Below are 22,769 nucleotides of genomic sequence, written 5' to 3'. Positions count from 1 at the left end.
TGTAGCATATGTGGTGCTCAAGAGCTGATCAAGCAAGCCAAACATGTTGTTTACTATCCTGGGCTTTTAGAAAAGACTGACCTGCAGGAAAAACATGCTGTGGGCCTGCTTAGTTCTGATATTTGAAAATTGAAAAATATATGTATTCCAAATAGTATAAAACAGTGAGGTCAAACTCAGAATATCTGAGTTCATTGCAGTCTGCTAAAGAGATAGTGACGGTTGACAAATAAGAAATTAAGAACAAATCAAAACCAGCTGCTAGTTCTATAAACAAAGATTTTAGAATTCCATAGAAAAAACATTGGTATATCAGCCAACGACACACCCATGGAAAAACATTTTTTCATTTCATTTCAGAACTTGTATAAAACATTGTATTTGCAGACAAAATACAGATTGATAATCAAGCAGGCACAATTGTTCTATTATAAGTTATACCCTGAATATCACTCTTTTTTGCACTTTGTTCCAAAGGTAGAATCTAGGGCCTTATATAAAATCAATAGGCATGCAGTACAAAGTTATAATGGTCCTGCCATCCTACAAAGTTTAGCGCAAGCTAGAAATAATACTTTAAGATATTAATGCCCAAACAGGGCTTCCAAGATCTAAGGGCAAAGAAAACATGAAAACAATCTGAGACAGTGCTGCAACTATTTTGGTCAGATTTGACATGGAATGAGCCACCTTCTAAACTGGGGCAGGTGCTCTCAAGGTGTTCTACTGCTTAGGGAAAGTCAATAAACTGCTCATGAAGTAATACAAAATGTCTAAGCCTCAGTTACAGTAATACAAAATGTCTAAGCCTCAGTTACACAGTCCCACAACATTCAAACAGTAGTCCTACGTAGCTACGTAGCTAAATTTCATATAGGTAGCCTATCCCAGTTTTACTAGTAACTCGCAATCTCAAATAGAGAGTAAAAAGAAAATGACCCACACACAATTTTCTAGCTGTTGTCCTTTAGGAGGCACTATAGATCAATGTCCCAAATGACATCTTGTTTCCAAAACTACATTTCCTTACAGTTTCATACACTCTTCTGCTAACTTGTATTGTTACACTGCATACTTTCTCAGGCGGAGTCATCTCATAATCATTAAGACACCTGAACGATGTAGCAGTCAAGCCATAGGTTGTGTGGAGAGTTGCACTGACGGGGAACTAGTAGCCAACATTTGATTGTTCTGGGGACATTTTAGGGGAGTTTACCTGGAAGGGGATACTTTGGGATAATCTTGTTCAGAATTCATGGGCTACCACAAGTCTACACAGCAGAAGCCATGTATTTTCTTTATATCTTGGTCTGCAACTTTATCCAACTGTCTCCCATCTTAAATGTTATATGGTTTTCTTTGTTTGTATTTGTGTTGTGTGCATTGCATGCTGGCCTGTCTTTGACATGCTCACTTATCATTTCAGTTGGACATCTTGATCCATATAGGCTGTGGGTTGAGTAGGATACTCATATTGTTTCTAAACAAGCTACATTATTGGAAACACTATCCAATATTTCAATATCCATCTCTTTGTAGTTTGAGGCTTTTCTTGATAGTTACTTATAGAGCAGAGGAAATGTGAAAAAGAAATGTAATTAATCATAATCATTAATCAATAATCACAAACAATGTGCACAGCATGTACATATAAAGCTTTTCATTTGACGTAAGCAGTACAATCAAATGTTAGTCCCCTGAACACATGAATTGCCAATGCCATTGTCTGAAATGTCCAGCAATGGCTAAAAAAATCTCCAGACTGAGCAAGTGTGTCCTGCAGATTGGGTAATCAGGTCAAGACCTCACATTCCTGAGCAGCTAGCCCCAGGAGAAAAAAGAGGGCTAATCTTCTGCAAAGTTACATACTAATTATTCAAGGGAACTGAATGAGTTTGGCTGATATGGGTCAGCCTGAAACTTGTGCTGTGTCACTATAGATTAGCTTACTACACCTTTTTTTCTCAGGTTAGGGGGTGCATTAGTTTGCTAAAACATTAAGTTATTCAGTGAAAACCCAAATGCCCCAATGCCAGCGGCCTGAGTTTGTATTGATTTTTCTGATACAAATACATATTTAGCTCATAGGGTGAATGTGTAAAGTGTGACCTGACAAGGATGACTGACAGTCAGATATCAATAAAACAAAGCACTTTTGTCCTATTTTCATTGTGGATCCACACCCATTTTATGGGAGACTGTTGTGGGAGAACACCCACAAGGACGTAAGAGAGGATCCAGCTGCAGGGTATGTACCAGACGACCTTAGCCTTTTTTATGTTGATTGCACAATAAAGGATTCATAAGGAGTGCTGGAAAAATACAGAGGTTCTCATGTACATCTCATCTCATGTCCATCCGATTAGGCCTAAGGATACAGAAATACAGTAAGCAAATCCTCTCTTGATATCCTGCTCAAAATAAGCTCTGGATATGATATAAAGGGATTGTGATCAGCTGTAGTTCTACTCTGTGTCAGAAAAAAAATGGAATCTACAACTAACTACAACCACAACAAATATAAGCCAGATTTGATTTGATTAGTTGCAAGCTATTGTTGAGTCAATACAAAGTATGTTGTCAAGATATTCAGAAGTCTTGGTGATTGTCCCATTATATTATGAATCTGATGTTTTGAAAGCTTATTGACAGTTTCCAAAAATGTGAAAATGATAAAAAATATTATTCTGATGACCTCAAAGGACTCCAAAGCTATAGTCAGGACAGACACACACAGCGACAGAAGCCAGGTCACAGGCACAACAACAGTCAAAAGTCTGACCCCGATACTTGTCACTTTTTTGGTTTGTGGTGGGTCATTCCACGTCAATTGAACCAGGGCCCACGCACTTAGGTCTCAAAAAAATCTGAAAAAATTACCAGGTGTATGTTATCCAGGAGACACACTGTAAAATTACTCTTATGTAAAATCTATACTTTCCAAGATACAGCCTATTTTACAGGGGGAGGGGGGTGTCGATTTTGGTCGGCCTCTTTTTTTTGTCAAAGTTCACAAGCCCACAGCGCAATAACTAAACCATGTAGGAGGCTCAAATTTTGCTTGCTGGTACATAAATAAGAATAGTATGTAGCAAAATCGTCACACTTGGTCTGGATGATCCTGCATGGTCATAGTTGTCCCTCAAAGTTGATAAAAAATGTATTGGAGTTTTTGGCTGGGCTCTGTTTAGGCCTTCAGAAGACATATTTGTACTCAACATAGGCTCTTGATTTATTTTCCTTACTGAGATAAGTAGAAACACTCTCACAAAAAGCAATGAACAGAAAATAAATCCCTTCAGGGTCTGAACAGCAGACCTCACAAGTCTGAAAAATAATTTTGGTTATCATTTTCAGAGCGCCCAAACACCTTGTGGGAATATACAAATATTTTTTTTAATATGTTTTTGTTTATTCTCCATGATCCCTTCTTTTTAAAAACACCAATTTGACTTGTCTTATGAAAATCTTTCTTTTTTATTTTCCACCCTGAACATGGGCAAAATGCCCCATTGACATCAATATGTTTTGTATAGAGCTACCACAGGTTACTCAATACAACCACAGGTGGCACTGTGCAAATGCAATGCAGAGCATGCAAAATTTGAGCCTCCTACATGGTTTAGTTCTTGCGCTGTGGGCTTGTGAACTTTGACAAAAAAAAAGAGGCCGACCAAAATCGACACCCCCCTCCCTCTGTAAAACTGGCCGTATCTTGGAAAGTATTGATCTTACCTACAGTAAGAGTAATTTTACAGTGTGTCTCCTGGGTAACATAGGTACACCTGGTAATTTTTTCAGATTTTTTTGAGACCTAAGTGCGTGGGCCCTGGTTCAATTGATGTGGAATGACCCTGGTCTATTTGTGTCCGTCCATGTGATAGGTCAACAACAACAAAAAAAACCCACAGAACTAGGGCTCACACCTGTTAGCCTACTTCCGTTGAACATCATAGCCTACTATTTATATGTTGACAGGAACATGTGGTTTGAATGGAGTTGTTTTGAGACCCTTAAATCACCAAGCTCCACTGGCAGCCTGTAGCCGCTGGCATCAAATTCACATCACTAATGCTGGCCTACAAAAGTGATCTCCGGTTCTGCACCCGAAGAACACTGCCTGCCACTGCCACCTGGACGCTCACAGCAATCCAAACTATTCTTATCTGTGGTTCCCCAATGGTGGAACAAGCTAACAGTTACTAACAGAGCAGGGGTGTCCCTATCTATCTTCAAAAACCTCTTGAAGATCCAGCTCCTCCAAGATTACCTCCTCTCCTAACACTACTAACAACCAAACACACTTGCACTTACCATGACTTTCTTTTCTTTTCTGTCTATCACCCTGATTTAACTTGACTCAGAACTGTCATTCTATTTCTTATGCAAGGTAGCACTTATTATTAGGCCACAATATTGTCTCCTATTCACACTGTAGGCTACCTTGATAGTTCTACTGTTTGGAAGTCGTTGAACAAAAGTGTCAGCTCAATGTGAATACATGTAAATGTAAATAGTGTAGTTTACATCACAATATCTGTTCATTGGCCCCATTGCAGGCCTCTACCAGACAATGACACTTCTCATCAGGAAGGCCAACATAATTTACTAAGGCCTTCCCTTACAAAAAATAACTGCAGTTTTTCAAGCATAAGGCATGCATAAATTCATACAGTATTTTGGAAATGAAAAATTGCATTGCACTGCACTTTATGTGCATGAATATAGTATTTTGGACATGAAACTGCTAGGTCTACTGCATTAATTGTAGGCTACTTCAGAATAACTGCAATAGGGCCTGTATTTTGTTATAACTGCAGTTATTTTTGATTAGGCCTATAGTTTAAAATAAACACCTCACAATAGCCATATCGGTCCTACCCTGCTGATAACTTGTGCAGTGAAATGGCAAGTTTCATTCAGAGAACTAGAAGCTAGTGCACTGTTTCCACAAGCCACAACACTTACTGCACTGAAGCCAAATAGACTGGTAGGCCTATTTCGTCTAAAAAGCCAATTGTCTCTTTAAGAATCAACACAATACTCCACAGTGACGTGCATAACTAACATGCTTCACTCGCCTAACATCGTCTACAGCCAGTCAGTGAAAAATCAATGCTACCAGAACAAATCTGTATCCGTGTAGGAATTAGAACTAGCAACTTGGTAATGCGGACTTGTACGGCCTTGATGTGCAGCGAAGCTCGAGTTTTGTAGTGGGTCGCCTGCAGTGCTGTAGCGAACCCAGGGAAAACAAACCTATAAACTTTGTAAGCAACACTCGCACACGCGTGGGAACATGTGAAGCAGCGAGTCAACTATTTTACGTGAGTAGATTTTCATTTTTTTTCCACTTGTGTAAGGATCCTGTTCTAATAATATACGTAATATATTATAAACCTAATATCGTGTGTAGCCTACATTCAGTAGACGTATGACAGCCCGTCTCCTACCTATCTACCTTCACCAGACTGTGAACGTCAATTAGATGCGGTTAGGCTATTCACTGTGCCCGTAGATCACAATAAACTGTCAATTTTGTGGCGACCGAATCAGTGCAGGTGCAGACTTCTAATCACAGTGCCCAAAGGCTGACGATGAAATGCAAACAATTTCAAGGTCAAAATGAATAATTGCTACCTTGCAAATTATCGCATTGCGCTGCTGAAATGTCAAGGTGTCTCCTGTCGCATGGTAGCAAGTGGTGATGTCGGAATGTGAGTAGCCTAGGCTACTTCAGAGCGAGTGCTGAGTGCACCTCGGCTATCCACTCAAACGCACTGTAGGCTACTGCAGATGCTCCTGTCTTTAGTAGTCAACCTATATTTAGCAACTGATGTACTGTGAGCTTGAAAATGCAGGAATGTGTTAAACGTGCAGTCTTTATCTTTAATTAACGTGTGTGTGTGTGTTTGGTCAGCTGAAGCGGATGTTGTTCCCCTTAAAGATAGATAGATACTTTATTGATCCCCAGGGGAAATTCAAGGTCTCAGTAGCATACAGACAACACACACACATTCACTTACAGCAGAAAAACTAATTAAAAGTATATAATATAAAAACACAACCAAGCAATAAGGACAGTAGAAGATAAAGAATATACTAAAATACAAATTATACTAACTAACACTTAATCTAAATCAATTCTAAAAACAGTATCCACATAGTGGTGATTAATCAATCAAGAGGCGCTTGCAATGACTGAGGCAGGGACTGAGCCTGTGATTCTCTGTGCATAGTAAGGTAAGGTAAGGTGCTCTGTGTGAGTGAGTGTCACGGTGATAGTGCAAATGAGTAAGTCCAACAGTGCAAGAATAAAGTCTATATATATATATATATATATATATATATATATATATATATATATATATATAACTATTTTAAGAAAAGGTATAAGTGTGGCCACAGTTTGGCTGTGGCATGGAGGGAGGGGTTATGCATATGTGCTAATGTGCTAATATAGCACGCAAACAGTGAGGCAGAAAGACAGTGGTAAAAAGTGGCTAGTGGACAGACAGTATACAAACATGGAGGGGGTGAAGAGGCAGACAGACTATGCAGAGAAGTAGGCTTATACACTTTTTGAATAGGCAAAAGTTGCCTAGCCTACTTTGTGGTCATATGGTAGGCTATTTTAGACCCATGATGCAGATGTTTAATGTTGCAGCTGCAGAAACCACAAGGCTGCCCTTAAAAATAGCCTTTAACTGGCATTGTGTCTGTGTCATGTGTATCCAAACAATCAAAACTTCAAGAGATTTCATCAGTTTTTCCAAACTTGTACAATTTATTACAACTCCATCGTTAATGTGTTTCATGTAGCCTACTTTGTAGCATCGTTCTTGAATTTCCCCTGGGGATCAATAAAGTATCTATCTATCTATCTATCTATCTATCTATCTATCTATCTATCTATCTATCGATCAAACCTGACTGACAGCTCGCTTTAAGTTTGCATATGTTATCATCAGCTCGATGGCCGCTGCTGGTGTATCTTTCTGAGATTAGCCCTGTGAGTTGCTCACAGGTTCTTCATTTTGCAATGTGGACTGTTATCCCTATCAGCAGCATCAGCAGCAAGGATCATGATAGCGGTTTGCTGCAGCTGGCAACAGAAGAGTTCCCCCGGGATGTTGCCAAGTTGATCCTCACACACTTTCCTGATACTTTATCATCTGCTTCATAAAGCAGCGCTTCTGTGAAGCAAACGACAACCCACCAACACATGCCAAGGTGTTGTGAATATGAAGCACTGGCACAAACAAGTGTGCTGACACTATTGAACTTGCACAGACACATAAGCTGCTTCTTAGTGGTGGATAATTGTGTATAAAAAATCTTGGTATTCCGTGAACCCGCTCTAGGCTACTACCCGAGGAGTTAACTGACATTTTGCATTTCAGTAGTGAGCACAGAGGGATCCATAACTTTTTGGCAATGAGATTGGGTTGGATGCCACAGACATGAATTAAAAAGGCCATTCGAAGAGGCTGGGAGGACATTTTGGGAGAGTTCATCATGTGTCTATTCAAGGGCAGACAACCACATCCACAAAGGTTGGCGTGGTACAGATAGATTTTCATTATAAACAGTATAGTGTAGTGAGGTTTATAATTTGTAGAGTTTAGTTATATTTGTTGGTGTTTTCAGGCCTGTATCAGGACAGTGAAGAGATGACCGGGCGTCAAGGAGAGAAATGGGGAGAAGGTTCAGGAAATTTCCTCAGGCCGGCACCTAAGTCCGCTCGTGCTATGGGCCACTGGGGCCACCGCTGCACCAGGATCTGCCCCCCTCCACTAAGTTTATAATTTTACTTATTTTAAAAGCCACTGCAACTATAGTTCTGGATTTCCAATTCGGAAAGTATGATGAAAAGAAAGGTTTCCTACTCTTGTGCATTCTGTACGTTATGTTTGTCTATTTCAGGTGTTTTAAACCTTGGTCTGCAGCTTGGTGGGAACACACACACATAGTCTCTAAAGGCCAAAACTAATTCAAGGTCAAGTGTCTGTTGTAATTCTTAGTTATTGGAATGATAACAGCAGTAAGATCTACCATAATATGATCTTTGTGTTCACTGAATACATCCTGGCCCAATCTATTTAGCACCACCCACTATGGGTCATGTAATGTATAGAATGTTAATTGGGTCCAGAAAGTCCTCTTTCTTCTACAAGGACTTTGTATTTACATTGAAATAGGGTCATACTCAGAGCATTTGCTGTTTTAGGTGGATGTAGCAAGCCAGAGCCTTTCTGCTGAGCTATGAGAATGTGATAATAACAATTAACTGGTGGAATGTCGGATCTCATTGCTGGTGAGAAAACATGGCAACACCGACACAGTATATTTAACACAAGGGCAATGGAATGGGAAACTGTGAAAACGCAGATGACTGGATTGTTTGAGCTTAATAATCTCATTAGTACTAAGACGTGAAAATATACTCAGTATCACTTGCTTGCTTTGAGTAGTGAAAGGGTCTGTTGATCTTATTGGTCATGAAAAGTTCATTGGAAAGATTGTGTTGTAGACCTTATACAGTTGAACAGTCGTTTTTATTTAAGAGTCCAATCTTGATAATAGTTGTTTTGCAATTTGACAGGTGAAGTATGTTGTGTGTGCGTGGTATGTTAAATGTCGCCACGCTCCACATGTTGTGTACTATGTTATATGGGTGTGGTATGTTGTATGTGCATGCTGTGTGGGCATTGTATAAGAAGTTAGGTGTGTGTATATAGGTGAAGTGGATACGCACTGATGCTTTTCACACGTGAAGTTCCTAATAGAAAAATAAAGTTCTTTGAATTGAATTGACATAATTCGATATATTTCTACTTTCACTGTTTAGACACACACAGACCACTTATAAATGGAGGTAAACAAATCATTGCAGTAAAGTAGTGAGTAGGTGGTACCACTAAATGATACTAGTTTTATCAGCCAGCTGTCTGGTTATTCAGTATCGGCTTGGCAAAGAGGCTAATTCCTTTGCAGCAAAACCCTGCTGAGTGAGCCTCTGCCAATTGCTGACAGGCTGACAAAATCATCACTGTGGGCAGAGTATGCTGCTGTGGTGTTCCAGTGTTTGTCTAAGCATGGCTTGGAACTTTAACTCAAAAGTTCTAAGCACCTGCTTCGTTTGGCTTTGACCAGCCAGGGAGAAAATCAACTCAAGGTCAACAGGGAATGTTTGCCGCCACATTCCAGAACATATTCACATCAGAGTTACTCTGATGGCTAATGACTGATACTGAGCAGCAACAGCACCCAGTCATTCTAAAATAGAAGCATTATGTCTAAGGGGAGCCTAGGCTGTCGCTCGTATTTTAAGCCCTTCTTACCCTCCCACCAAAGGATGATGGGAGAACTTAGAGTATTACATATATATCAGAAGGTGAACTGAGGTAAACAAGCACTGCATGCTGATCAGGTGGATTTCGTTCTTCCTCTGCATTATTTTGAGCTAATGATTTTGTTTGGATTTATTGGGCTGTTAGTGTTGGAAAGATGCCAACAGAAGTAACTACTGTAAGGATAACAGCCTACCCTGTATTTCTCTCTCCCTATTATCTGATGGGCGATCTCATACTCTGTATGCTGCTTCAAAGATGGCAGAGAGCTGACAGAGGCTTTTTTTGATCACAGCTTCCAGGCGCTGCTGTCCCCTTTTTTTAAAATTTTTTTTTTATCTGATTTATTACAGTCTTAATCAGCACTGTGCCTCTGCAGTAAGGAGTAGGAACAGATACTTGCGGTGGAGTATTTGGTGAGAAGCGTAGAAGGAATTGAAGCGCTTGCCAAAATGCATCTGAACTAAAGCTAAGGAGGGGTGACTTGCTTGGCAGTCAAGACATTTGTCCAGGCTGCCAACATGCCTCCTCTGTGGAAGCAGCACTGCTAAGATGACTTCTGAAGTATCCTCACAATGTAGCAACATGTGACATGACTAAGACTGGCCACAACAGCATTAACGCTAATCTCAAACTGCTCTGCAGTTTGCTAACACCCCGCCAGGTGTATAGATGGGGTATGATTTATTTCAATTCATTTATTAAAGTTTGACATTGCAGGGTGCATCAGCATGAAAACAGTTTTTTAAAACATTGTGCAACCACATAGAATAAAAAAAAAATATATAGCCTGTAATAAATAGTTCATTAGAAAAAATATATAAGCTTGGTCCTAAAGAGGGTAAAGTAAGGCTCCATTAAATAAGATTGTTTCTAAATTGGAGTACTGCAGTCAGCTTTCTCATACACACCATTACAACAGCTTTCGCATTAACTATGCCTCACAATGTAGCCACAACTGAGCACTCGGCCTTTAAGGTGAAAAATAAAGTTATATTCTGTAACATTATTTATTATAACCTATTTCTGACCCAATTACTTGTAATTGTAAGTAAGGTATATAGGGATAGGGATCAACCATCAAATAGGCCTTTGTGTTTAGTGGGCCATGGGACCTTGGAGAAAAGACATGTGACTGGGAATTAGTTCTGTAGTCTTTCAGACTGGTGGAGACTCTCAGCACAGCACATGTCACATGTAGGATGTTTATCAGTGTCATGGGGCATAGAAAACCTTACAAGAGAAGCCCCCACTCTCTCTGGAAAACAAACAATCATTTTTACCTCACTTGAGTTGCTGCAGCCAACAGTTACAGCTTCCAGACAGCTCCCATGTTCATGCCCCTAGAGCAGGGGTGGGCAAACTTTTTGGCTCAAGGGCCACATTGGGTTTTGAAAATTGGCTGGCGGGCCGCACATACCCCCACCCACCCCCCAACGACACACAAACACACAAACACACACACTCAAATACATTTTTTATAGCCTATCATTTAGTATCAAAAGAATTTGTTTTCAAATATTTATTGCTTAAAAAATACTGCTAATTTGATGCTGTTTAACTAGAAGAATACGCCTGGATTCAGGGGAAAATAGGGCAGGGGGAATGTCTGATTTCGAGCAAAGCTTTTTTCGATAGCCAATTGCAGAGAGGTGGCAGACCTTGTGAGTATGCACATGTACTGGTATGGGGGTTTCATGAAAATACCGCCGACAGCGAACTAACAAGCAAAACGATGACGTTTAGTTTGCCTTTGTAGCCATCTCTGGTTAGCCTTTGCTTAGGCAAATGAGACCTAACTTCTGCAGAGGTTGAAAACAACGAACTTCAATTTCTTCAAAAATCGACTCTAAACATGCTTCAATTACGTTTGTATCGGCAGCCATTTCGCACTGGTTTCAGTAGGAACTTGCCCACCCCTGCCCTAGAGTGTAGTGCTGTAGCTGCCTGGCTGCTTTAGCTGTTGGCTGCAGCAACTCGAGCTAGGTAAAACTGATTGTTTTCATTTAATTTCTCCTTCAAGCACTTAAGCAAGCACAGGTCTTCTTACAAAAACCTGCCCACGGTTTCACATGTGCAGCTGTCAGCAGTGCATTAAAACTACTACTTTGAGCTTCGTCTCCATAAATGTATCAATTAACTCTCTAATCTCTTGACGCTGATAAATATCTGACTTGAACCTGGAAGAGAAGTATAAGTAAGTATAAGTATATATACTCTTTTGATCCTGTGAGGGAAATTTGGTCTCTGCATTTATCCCAATTCGTGAATTAGTGAAACACACTCAGCATACAGTGAACACACAGTGAGGTGAAGCACACACTAATCCCGACGCAGTGAGCTGCCTGCAACAACAGCGGCACTCGGGGAGCAGTGAGGGGTTAGCCTTGCTCAAGGGCACTTCAGCCGTTCCTACCGGTCGGGGTTCGAACCAGCAGCAACCCTCCGGTTACAAGTCCGAAGCCCTAACCAGTAGGCCACGGCTGCCCCTAAGTAGCAGAAATATTTAGATCGTTCTTTTTTGTGAACACAGCCAAGGTTAATTAAGGTCACACAGACTGATTTAACCTTTTGTTTTTTTGGCACGAGGCCAGTTAATAATGACAACCCTTCATGATCTACGGGGCTGTTCAAGCCAGTTTTCTGAGCACTGGCACCTATGAGTACCACATACCTGTTGTGGCCAAAATCATCTACACCCTTTTGAGAGGTCAATGTGGACTCCACTATGCAGGTCCAGTCATGCAGCACGCTATCAATGCTTCACTAGTGTGAGATGGATGGGGATGCTAACGTTACAGTTGTGTTCTGTAGTTGCCTGTGGGCGCGTGCCTGGGCAATGGTTTTGATTGCGCTTTGATTCCTTTGCCAGCTCCGCCTCAGGTCTGATGTACAGTAACAGGAGAAAGATACATTCACCGAGCCAGACAGACTCTGTATCTGTCTGTCTGCAGATTCCCACTTCTCTGGCGTGTCGGAAGAACAGTCCTCAAGAGTCATGATGTCTCTAGAACATTTGGAACTTAATGAGATTTCAACTGCCTTGCCATATTTAGAATCTTTGAGTTGAGAGGTTGATCAAATGTATTTGAAATTCTTTGAAAACCAGTCACTGGAATCTCATTTTTACCCTGTCTGCATGATATCAAACCCCCATTTTTTCAGGCAGATGGCTTCATTTATGTCAACAGATTCGAACATTTGTCCTGTCTGTGGAATGTCAAAGTGACTTTTTCACATAGTTTTTTCCTGTTTTCCTTTCAATCCTGTTTTATAACAGCTAATAATTCATTGTAATCAGTCATGTCTCAGGAATCCATTGCTTTTGTAATGTTAAATAGTCATTAGGTAGTAGCTGATTGATGGTATCATTAGCAATGATATAAAGAAAAAAGAAAACTAAATAGCCACTTAACTGATTACAAAAGTCTTATGATATATATATATACACCTATACCTCAAAAATATACCTCTTCAACATGGTTCTCATGGAACGGAAAAATTTACAGTATAGTTATCATTGAATCTAATGCCACAATCATGAAAGACATTAGAAGGAGACCGTTGACAATGCCGCTCATATTTCACGTCATATGCTGGAGAGATTGTCACAGTGTTTAGGGTATAGACTTTTCCCTGGGTCCTGTGCCAGGTATGTCATGTGAAGTGCTCTCTGAGACACCACTGTGTGCCTCTGAGCACAACGAAGAGAGAGAGAGAGAGAGAGAGAGAAGAGAGAGAGAGAGAGAGAGAGAGAGAGAGAGAGAATTACATAACTGTGCTTGGCCCAGGGTCTCTCAGCCAACCAAAAAAAAAGTAAACTTTCAAACTCATTTCAAAGCCTTCCACAAGAAAAAAGAAATACTACTCACAAAGTTTCATTAAACCAATGACTGTTTAAAAAGATAGTTGTTGCACAGAACATTTGTTAAGTGATAGTGTAGTCGGAAAAGAAGTTCTACATCCCAGGTGTGCTCCCCGAAGAGGTGACTTAGTTTGCGGGACTTGTAGCCTACTTTGTGTGAGATGCTTGGGAAAATTCCATGTGAAGGGATAAGGAGTCTGACCCCAGAAGAAAGGGCAGAATGTTGAAAAGGTGCAGTTTAAGCTTTAGTAAGCAAAGGATGGATTATCGGGTATCCCAACTTTAACCCTAAAAATCTTAACCTACATGATGGTGTTGTAGTTATATGAAAGCATGCATAGTTATGTAAAAGAACTAGTAAAAAAGTATTTTTAAGCACATTAAACACATTTTACTGCTTAATGGCTTCCTGCTGACAGATAAACTTACTAAAGGGCACAACAAAACTGTGATATCATCTTTGAAAAACTAAAGACATCTGTGGTAAAAACCTAGCCTAGTGTCATGACGATTTTACACATTATTTCCTGTAAAAAAAAGTTTCAGAAGAATTTCATGAAAGGTCATCCTTGGCATCGAAGGACATTATATTCCATTCCATTTCCTTCCTCATTTAAAAATAGGGCCAAGCCTCCCACCGAAGCGAGCATCAGGGTGTCCAACTGTCAGTCACATAGTTGTGTACTACAAATGTACTTATTTCTCCTCCACATCCTGTTTTTCTTCCTTTAACAATATTACGCTGCACATCTGTGTGTGTAGACCTACATGTACGTGCATGGGTGTTTTTGTGGTGTGGGGTGAATGAATGGGTGTATGTTGGGAAGGGGGGTGGGGGTGGGGGGGTGGTGGTGTTTGTGGGACATGGTCTCCTTCAGTCAGAGTCACAGTCTAACCACTGAAACCTAGTTTTAGACCAGACGGGGAGTAGGTGGAAGCATGGATGTCATACACACAAATAACCTCTCTCTCTCTGCCCTCACTGTTGCCACACGTTTACAGCCAAAACCAAATGAAAACAAGGCCTGAGCCAGGTCTATTTTAGAAACGTCCAAATTTACGGGTGAAGAAGGCAGCCCAACGGCAAGGGCACTGCTGTCAGAGGGCAATAACTGTTTTGGAAATAGCCCCTCAATCCAGAGGAGCCTCTGACTAATGCGAGAGTAGAGAGTTATGCTTGGCAAACAGCTGGAAAATAAAGTTATTCCTAAAATAAAGTTAAGTTACCAGTGGCATCTTCTTCACTTAGGAATGTTACTACGTTAAGTATGTCTGATATAACTGTAAAGGGGAAAAAATGTCCACATTCAGACATCTGAAACAAAGCAAAGTCTCTATACTGCATTTTAATCTGTCAAAGGACTTCTTGGATTATGTCCACTTTTAAACAAATGCTGGCAAAAAGATCCCAAAGCCCTCCACTCCACTCTGTGAGGGACTGCACATGGAGTGAGTCATTGGGTAAGCAACAGCCCTGTCATGCTCTGCCAGCCCTCTCCGTAATGTTTTCAAGATGCTGCTGCGTTGCGTTAAAGGATTTAACAATCTGTGGAGTGCGGCACGTCTTCAGTTGCGGACTGAAACCCCTCCGATTTCCTGGTGAGCCACCTTTTGAAGTCATCGAGTTTGTATATAGAATTAAAACCGACACAAGTATATGATAATCGCAGCTATAGGCAAAAAGTGGCAAAAGGTGTATTGTTTGTGTTATCATAGGGATTGGCTCAAAGCTCTCGCAATGGGGATGTGTTGCATTTGGCTTTTCAAGGTTGCTGGCCCTTGTGAAGCATTTCGGCACCCTACCAGTCTCTCCTACTGAGATTATGACCACTCACAAACTCGCTGTTTACACAAGTGTAGACTTGAAAGGAAAAGGGCTGATTGAGTTTGTCAGCCCCTCTGTACTGTCAAAATATCCATATCGGTTCACTTTATGACAACTTCACAGTTCAGATTCGAGTGGGCGTTGTAGTGTAGGCCTACTTCACCCAATGAAAATGTGTATCAGATAACTTTGTGACTTATTGCATGTTACAGAATTAAGAACAGCATCTGCATCTGCAAATGAATATGCATACTTTATGACAGTGAGAGTTCAGATGTCAAGGGTTTTTATGGGAGGACCACTCCCTTCATAATAGTTCTCCAGTGGAAAGTTTCACCTGCAAACAAAACTCTTAGGTATTTGTATGCTTAACAGAAAACGCTTATGTGCTTTATATTCTCATATACAGAAAACTGGAATGGTATAAAGGTTTATGATATAATTAAGAGCACCAACAGTTGGGAAACAATAATGGAAAAGTGCTATTTTAAAATGCAATAGAATGATATTGCCCAAATAGGCTATCATGGCATCACTGCCCATTACATTAGTTATATTAACAAAGTTTACCAAAGGGACATGGTAGTACACTCTTGCATATTTTTGGAATGGACTACTGTGGTCCACTTCAAAATCTGGGAAGTGAGATGATCAGAATAACTGCAGATCACATTACAGGAAGCATTGCCCTATATGTGTTCCTCAAATTCCATATAAAACGATGTCATCCAGAAATGATTGAGCACTTGTTTAAACTTACATATAAACATATGCCAAATATGAGATTATTATACAATTAAATTTAATTCCAGCAGAAGTTGACACTATTGGGACTTGTAGAGTAAACAACAAGTTGTTGGATTCTGCTGAAATTATTTCACCCTTTTGACCACTGTAATGCTTACATGTCTGTTGTCTATTTTATAAAAGACCATAATGTGCCTACACACTGGCCTACACCTCAGGGGCAGGTGTGCTTGGGTCATAAAGGGACAAAGGGGACTCTCTTAAGATCCTCGTGGTCTGGCTAGAATGATTTAGTGCTATATCAGCCTAGAAAAAGTCAATTTAAAGGCAGAATCACACAAAATCCTACACAAAAATAATGTGGTTCCATAGCATTATAGGCTATAACAGGCCTAACAATATAGACAGTACACATAATGTAGGTACTCTATTTTTTATTTATCTTTTTAATCGTGAAACCAAAACTTATTTGGTTAATAATCTCAAAATTAGCCCACATAATATAGCTTACTAACTGAACCTTTCATATCTCGAATATTCAAAACTGTAGTAGCTTGGTGGCGATCACGCTTGTGATGTGGGACGTCCCCCATGATGATGCTTTTGTTTCGTTGAACTGAACATGTGCGTGGCTCGTTTATTCAGCGCGAATTTGCCTTCAGAAACCAAAGACTTTCTCGCAGGTGGATGAACCCCCACATAGGTAAGACTACTTTGTCGTTTTATTACTAAATATTACTCTATATTTACTAAAATATATGTACTGCTAGTTTTAAATTCAGATGATTGCGATTAACGTAATCACACCCACTGTATTTATTCAACCCAGCGCATTCATCTTACCAACACAAACTGGGAACAAATAAGTATACTTGTACTAGGCTACGTTACTTTATCCTTATTAAAGTCAGTCTCGGACATATAGGTTTTGGGCAGGTTAGCTAGGCTCTGTTCTCCAAAAATAAATTTACCGCCTTTCCGCTAAAGGAAGTATTTACGCGCGAATGTATTTTTACACATACTTATCGTTAACACGTTGCTTCTATTTGGTATGTTGTGGTTGAAATCGATGGCAGTATATATATATATATATAATATATTGTTGTTGACACAAAGCCTCAAGTTTATGCTGTTGGAGTTGACCAACATGTTGGAGTAACGTTGAGGCATGGAGTAGAGGACGGGAGATTGATTGTTGGATATTTTAACTTCAGTGTAAAAAGCTGCTACTGCGTTACCCGTTAATTTTGGTGTACTTATCAGAGCGGTCGATAAGTTAAGTTGGCACCACACCGGAACAATATCTCTAAGCTGTCCCTCGGGTAGGCTAACGATAACTCACCTAGTTGTCAAAGTTTCTCTATTCAACGCGATTAAACCACCAGAACGTAAATATTGACTTGGTACCAGCTTAACGTTAAATGCCTTATGTGACGAAACGTTAAGGTGTAGCTTCACAGTAGTTATTCGTAGAATTCACAAAATCAGTTTGCGGTTAAGTAAACACGTGTGCCTGTATAGCTAACTCGGCTAATTGGGCGCACAATTCATTGTCGTGCTTGACGGACGCGAAACCGGCATGTGAGGTCAATTTGCGTGTACACTGTCTCCTTCTACCACTTCTTCCTCCTTTTTTTGGCGTTTGGGTGCATTACCTCGCCGTGTCATACCGCTGTCGTGGTTAATTTGTATCATAGGCCGAAACTTTAACGCAAGACACTGGACATGTTGCTTTGTCGAAATCCTAAAATGTAGCTTCACATGTTTTGCGATTGCCTTTTAACTGATAATGTAACTCTCACACGGATGCTCGTGCTTACTCACATGGGCTCTATTTATGTACTCGGTGACATTTGAGGGCACCAGAATGCCTTCTTTGTCCTGGTGAGAAATTCAGGAGAACAGCTGGGGTGATGTGCAGGCTGTTTGCCCTCACTGGATGCACTCCATTCACTTTTCAGACGCTTATCAGATGAACGTTTGTTAACTAGAAAATGCAATTCCAGGGAATTACCATTGCATGTAAATGCAAAAAAACTGCATTAAATTACTTACAGTATGATTATTCAGATTACATAGACGTGTCCAGTATTCTTGAAAACCACTTACTTGATTAGATGTTAGCTTAGAGTATATGACAGTCAGTAAAAATAAATTGTTAATTCAATATTGATCAACATTCTTTGTTTTAATACAGCAGAATGATACTCAGAATACACTAATGAACACTTAACAACCAATGTAAGCTTGAAGTAAAAAAAAAAAAAAAACACAGTTGTGTGTGTGTGTGTGTGTATGTATGTATGTATGTATGTATGTATATATATATATATATATATATATATATATATATACATACACATACATACACATATACACAGAACTTGATAATTCTTAAATGGCAGCAAGAGCTAGAGGTCTCAGTTAATTGTAATAAATAGGTCACTTTTGATGGTGATATAGACTGAAGAACAAGATTCAGCACTTCAGATGATCAGTTTTAGACAGAACTTAGGTTAGAATCTTAATTTTCACACAGCACAGCTCAGGTCTAAAAACAGGTCGAACCGCATAGCAGTTTCACAGATGTCACAGCACATGATTCAAATGTATGCATGCTTCATATAGTTGTCGGCATAGTCCTCCTGCAACAATATAATACTCAGAATGTCTCAGTGTAGATCTCAGATCTACGTCTATAGTTCAAAGGTATGTGCAGATATGTTGAGATATGGTCACATGTTTTTTAGGAATTAATGTTAGTGTTAATGTCAGCGATGTATGGTTGGCAGGATGTGCACACAGACAGGCACACACATAATGTAATACACGGTCATCACCACACTGGTCTGGTCTGGTCCCTAAAAGACAAAAGCAAACAACAGGGCTTAAAATTCATTTTTCAAAATGGGGGGGAATTCCCCCCTTAGGTTATTCATGTAGGGGGGATTTACACAATTTGGGGGGGGGGGTCGATTCTGATACCAAGTCAAGAATTGCGATTTCAATACTTGATACTTTTTTTTTTTAAAAAAGTGTTTGATTTTGGGGCCCCCACCACCCTGACGTCATCAGTAATATATACTGTAGTGGGATCATTCACAACAGTGGACATCCTAGATTCTGCTTGACTCTCTCCACACACACAAACACACACTGAAAATGATAGCTTATGTGATATGTTTCTATCATATATTTTTTAATTCATATAGAGTGTATTTATTTAATAATGCATTTTTTTAAAGTATAGCATTTTACTAGTAATTACTAGTAGCTAAACATATTTAGTAATTTGAATGCCTCATATTGACGTTTAACCTATAACACTTAGGCATATCTTTAATGTGGTGTGTAGGTCCAATTGAGTGCACATTGCTGATGAGTAGGTGTAATTGAGTGCCTGTCACTTTAAGAAAATACGTGAGAGTAATTCTATGGAGTAATTAGCCCCCCTTCAAACTGATGGTTTTAGGCTATAGTCGCTAGTGAATAAAAGTTGTGCATAGTGCGGTATGTGTATGCTAATCATTATGTTTTCTATGTCATTAGATACAATAAATGTTCAAAAAACTAACATGTCGAAGACAATCTTTCTGGGATCAAGTGTTGACGTGACCTGAGCTAGCAGGATAGTTACAAAGGGGCTCTTTCCAGATGTAAAAGTTTGCCATGGTAGCGTAGCCTATTTGCGTAAGCGCAAAGTGGTTCTCTCTCTCGCTCTCTCTCCGTGTGTGTGTGTGCGTCTGCATGAGGCTGCATGTTCAATTCAACTCGGTAGTTGATCAGTCCGGTCAATAGCACCGCATTCACGCCACTTAATGATTGGCTATATTAACGTCATCAGACAGGCTGTAAAAGTGTATGCGGGAATTTCTCGCATTATGATGGCTAGAGTTGCGGGACTTGAACAAATTATGCGCAATACCCGCAATCCCGCAGTGAAATTTAAGCCCTGAACAAATTAGAGTTATACCAAAAACATGGAATGTGTACAATTGTTCAATACAACTTAGATATTTAAGTGAGGTTGTTGCACCATAAATCTGTAATGGTAGTTAAATATACTAGCCTATAGTATTTCACTGCAAACAAAGCAACATTTTGTGTTTTATTAATTTCTGTTTAAGGATAGTTGACAGCCAAACCGTTTAAAGTAAACAGCTTAGAACACTTTGTAGGCAAAGGGTGTGTTGTTGCTGTTGATAATCATAAACTGAGTCTTAAAGGAACCGTATGTAAGAAATGTATTTCAATTAATCATAAAATGACCCTGATATGTCACTAGACATTAAGAAATCATGTTCATTTCAAATACTTATATCACTGACAACAGTAGTCTGGCCAGGTTATTGTCATTTAAAAAGTGAAGTTGCAGCCCTCAACTGATGTTGATGTTGTGTTTTGTCATGTCATGTTGTGTTTTGGCCTGATGCGCCACCCTCCACCTATCTACTAATCACAAAGTCAGTAGTGTTTCAGCATCTGGGTTGGCAACCTCAAGTCAGGGGAGAGGGGGAGGGGATACACCGCTCTACAGTAATTTGAAAGTGATTGCAGTACCAGTTTTGGCCACAATCTTACATATGGTTCCTTTAAGGGCCAATCTCAATTCTCTATTTTACCCCTTCCCCCTTCCCCTTAGTTTTGCGTGTGCACGTGAGACGAAGGGCTATCTCAATTCTCATTTCGATCGAGGAGTAGGGATAAGGGCAAGGGGTATATACCCCTTAAAACCAAGCAAGATCGGGAGCTTACTTGAAACCGAGGGGTAAGAGAAATACCCAACATAGACCGCTCAGACCGGAAAAACAAGTACACCGAGAGATTCATTGACATGAAATGTTGGCATTAATAAGGATTATAAAATTAAAATGGTAATTGTTTTATGTTGCTTTCAATCTTGTGACCATATATTAAAGGTCCTGTTCTTCATGAGGAAGTTTTCAAAAATCGCTGTTTTGTGAATTTTAACAGCACATCATTATTTGTGCGAATGTCTTGCATTTTACATATTTCCATGTCTGATACATTGATCACATTTAAACATTATACTTTTTGTGAATGTTGTTTTGACCCTAATTTATTTTCACATAACACATAATTTTACTTGTCTTAATTCTAACCCTCCTTAGGAAAAGGATGTAGATTAGAAGTATTAGTTTGGCGCTGCCAATGCTATATTTTCAATGAAACTATGTAGAAATTGGATTGTGTTCCTCTGTGCTTAACCATTTGTCTTGTTTTGAAAGTTTTGTTGTCATTTCAAAATTGTTTGTGACTTTTTGAAAAGAGGTGGCTAATTTTTGGTCACAAGGAAGTCATGTGAACAGGGAGGCCAGTTTAGGCCAGGATGCCTGGGCACTGTCCATCAATCATCTCCACAGGTGGTGGAGGAGAGGCTAGTGGGGTGTATTACGAACCAAGGTTACTGGCTTGCCTAGGTCGCTTCAAGAGTAACCTCTGATCTCAAAACAATGTCGCTTAAAGCGATGGTTCGGGGTAATTTCACTCTAGGGTCCTTTGCACCATGACCCTGAGCCAAACACCTTCCCAGAACCTGTTTTCCCTTGGTCGATCCCTGGTCGATTAGCGCTGTCAGAAAATAATGACTTTCTGCAGGCATAATAGAACCAACTTAGTATCTCGTAAATTACCCCGCTAATAACCCTGAATGGTACGAAACTTCTACGGTAGTACAACTATGTTCTTTACTCATAAAACGAGGTACCAGTTTGCAACAATAAGAAGCAATACAGGCAGGAAAGCATTATTTTGGAGATCAGTAGTTACTCCCAAAGTTACAGGGGTAAGCCAGCTTCGTTGTGTACCCCTTCGGTAACTTAAGGAGTAACTGCTAATCTCAAAACGACACATCACTGTGGAAACGATAGATGCTTGGTACAGTGTTCTTTTACCACTTCCACTTCAGTGCTAACTTTCTAAGTCACCTGGGTTACCAGCAACCTCACTTTGTAGTATAGGCCTCTGGTGAAGCTGCTAAACTAACTGCTTTCGCTGGCATGATGGGTTGGTTACTGCTCCGATTTCATGGGTTGCCGTGTTTGCCCATGCTGTAGCCACCGATCCCCAGCTAACTATTCTCTGCATTGTTTTTAAACTGTGATCCCAGTCTAAGGAGTCTAAGGAAGTGGTGGTAGAAACCTTCTTTGTCGCTCAGGGGAATCTCTATCACCTCCAATGCAGGACATCCAGCTATACCACACTACTGATTGAGCTAGTGGCCTGTTTTTTAACTATCAAAGATATGTTTTAACAGTTGTAAAAAAGTAGAGTAAGAGAGATGACCATGAAGTCTGTGACTGGTTTCAGAAGCTCTTCAATTAGTACTTCCAAATTAGAAACAATGAAGTATAACAGGGAGAATGTAATACTCTCAGGGGGCAAGGCCAACCTTTTTGATGTTGGACTCTGTGGCCTCTATAGGGAAAGGATTAGCCTACTGTCTGGGAATGTGCCAGTGCTTAATCACTACGTTCATTTGGCTTTGGAACTGCTAAGATCAGATATACTTTCCTAGAAATAAACAAAAATCCCAGGCAGTAACTGGTAACACCCTGGACAAAAAACAAAGGGACTCCATCTTTAGGTAAATATGCTCTCAATATATTAACACATATTTACCTAAAGACGGAGTGCCTTAGTTTTTTGTCCTGGGTGTGACGAGCTACTGCCGGGATTTCTTTGTATTTGTATTTTGTACCCGCCTTATTAAAGAGCACCTGTTGTTGGATGAACCATTGGAGCCCAGTGGCGCTTCTTTCTAACCTGACAATAGCCAGATGAATTTCGCTCCGCCTAGCTCCACTCATCCATCTGGAACCGATCCATTGAAGTGTTGCTTCAGAAGGCTGGGCCTAATCAAACAATGCTTGCATATGATTGAATAAGCCACTTGTCCGTCATCTATTGACGTGCTACTTCAACCACTCACATCGAAGCCAACCCGTGACGCTGATAA

General features: G+C 40.0%; 1 protein-coding gene across 4 annotated transcripts in view; it reads left to right on the top strand.

Moving 5' to 3' along the window:
• Window positions 1-5,053: 5,053 nt before the first annotated feature.
• Window positions 5,054-22,769, top strand: part of slc29a1a (solute carrier family 29 member 1a) — a 31,502-nt gene continuing 13,786 nt past the window's right edge. Inside the window, exon 1 of one of the 4 annotated variants that reach the window (XM_048270109.1) lies at window positions 5,054-5,327. The gene's annotated coding sequence lies outside the window, so the exon portion shown is untranslated. Of the gene's footprint in view, window positions 5,328-14,360; window positions 14,680-14,715; window positions 14,818-16,372; window positions 16,494-22,769 lie in introns of those variants that run through there. The other 3 variants (XM_048270113.1, XM_048270110.1, XM_048270108.1) reach the window with 3 other exon arrangements.

This window comes from Alosa alosa, chromosome 18 (genome assembly GCF_017589495.1).
Source record: "Alosa alosa isolate M-15738 ecotype Scorff River chromosome 18, AALO_Geno_1.1, whole genome shotgun sequence".
Taxonomy (NCBI): Eukaryota; Metazoa; Chordata; class Actinopteri; order Clupeiformes; family Clupeidae; genus Alosa; species Alosa alosa.
The sequence above is the reverse complement of the archived record's forward strand: the minus strand, read 5'-3'. Positions and strand labels throughout refer to the sequence as shown.